Source organism: Amphimedon queenslandica, unplaced genomic scaffold (genome assembly GCF_000090795.2).
Source record: "Amphimedon queenslandica unplaced genomic scaffold, v1.1 AMPQUscaffold_6051_Cont21987, whole genome shotgun sequence".
NCBI lineage: Eukaryota > Metazoa > Porifera > Demospongiae > Haplosclerida > Niphatidae > Amphimedon > Amphimedon queenslandica.
Genome location: NW_003553654.1, coordinates 1 through 1,795, shown reverse-complemented (window position 1 = coordinate 1,795; position 1,795 = coordinate 1). Strand labels below are relative to the sequence as shown.

The following is a 1,795-nucleotide window of genomic DNA, read 5'->3' as shown; positions in this document are numbered from 1 at the left end:
GGCCAGCACCATTTCAACATCTGTGTAGAGTTTGGAAACTGTGTTTGACGCTTCGATGCAACTCCCCTCACTGTCCCAATCCAGTAACTGATAGGTATCCATCATCTTTGAGCCTTGTTCCTGCTTCTGTAAAGCCATTCTGTGCTCAATTCAGTAAAAACTCTCTTTCCAAACAAGGGTGACCAAAGTGGATACTGTGGACAGGAGTTTCATAGTGATCCACCATATAGTGGTTTTTGTTGTATCAAGGAAAAAGAGTTGTCATCAGGAATGGAACTTTTCTTTGAATGCATTGGCAATCTCACTGTACAGAGTTCCCAGTTTCTTAACAAAACTCCTTGGATTATTCCATTTCAAATAGACTCTTTTGGACCAAAAGACCTACAATGCATCAGCAGTACTGTACCAGATACAATTCATGTCTATTCTAATGTTTATAAACTGGCGGGTTACACTATGAAAAAGGATCTACATATTACATCGATAGTCCTATGAAAAAATAAAAGGTTTCTATATAATGGACTTGGGGTGACAGATGAAGTTAGACTTAGAAATGTAATTGAGTCAGATTTTGGTAATCAAAAGGGGTCCTATTTATACTTCATACTGCTTCCATAAACAATTCAGATCTTTGGTGCATTTATTAGTGTCACAATTTAATTCTAGGTCCAACAGTAACTCTGAAAAAACCAAAAGTGTCAAATTTGGAAAAGCAGATGAAGTACATGTGTCAGTGAGTAATTGTTAGTCATAGTACAGCTATTAAATTTATGTCATTCTATTTTAATAATGTAAAGGAAATTGCTAAAAGACAGGCACAGTCATGCAATGATGATATAACTAGGTACATTAGTATGCATTGCTTCTTTGCTGTATATTGCTGATTTTGTTATTTTGTTATAGGTACTTGCTAAGAAAAGCACATAATCCATCGATCCTTCAATGGCCCCATGACTATGATCTAGTAAAAAATAGATCAATGCATTGTATGTTGTTACAAAAGTAAAAAATGTTTACTTTTTTTGTGAATGTATAGGATTGGAAAAAGATACCTGGCAAATATGAATCTTTAAAGCCGGGAATTTGGTTAAATGCAACAGTAAGTTAGAAGTACATTGTACATGTTTAGTATACACCATATTTTTATCCAAAAATTATAGGTAATTATAGATTATCTGAATATTATGAAGCAACAGGTAAAATTAAGGTTTTAGCACATAATTATACATATAGTATCTTGGTTTATAGATGAAAATTATGGTGATTGATTCACTAATGCTACCTGTAATGGAATCAAAAGGATACTTTGCAGCATCTAGATTTGGAAAAGTTAGACAGGAATGATTAACTTGATTATTATGTATCTTACTAAATACAGTGAATTAGTCTAATGGAAAATGATTTTATATTTTTTCCAGTCAAAAAGCCCCAACATTGGTCACTATATGTAAGGAGTAAATGTATTCGAAGCACAGTGAAGTCTATTGAAGTAAAAGTTACTTTTAATTACTGATGAAAATGCATGTGATTCCTATAGGTGAAGTTATGACAGTTATACAGTGGAGAGTGCATTAGTGGTTTTTTGAATCAGCAGAATAAATTTGTAAATTCAGCAATAGATAACAATACATGGATTGAGCTTGATGACATGGTAATGAGAATACTATATAATAGTAAGAATGCTTATTATGTGCATGAATTGCTTTTAGCATGTAGTCAGGCGTGGCCTGACCCTTGCGAAAACGGAGGGTCAGGAACCTCGTATATACCAGTCTTGTTAGCTGCTGCAGAAATT

At 33.7% G+C, this 1,795-nt stretch overlaps 1 long non-coding RNA gene across 1 annotated transcript; it reads left to right on the top strand.

Annotated features, from left to right (window-relative positions):
• The first annotated feature begins 894 nt into the window (after window positions 1–894).
• Window positions 895–1,332, top strand: LOC109592179 (uncharacterized). The gene is made up of 4 exons (XR_002190217.1): window positions 895–986; window positions 1,037–1,099; window positions 1,161–1,196; window positions 1,249–1,332. It is a non-coding gene; the product is annotated as an uncharacterized LOC109592179 (long non-coding RNA).
• Window positions 1,333–1,795: the final 463 nt, after the last annotated feature.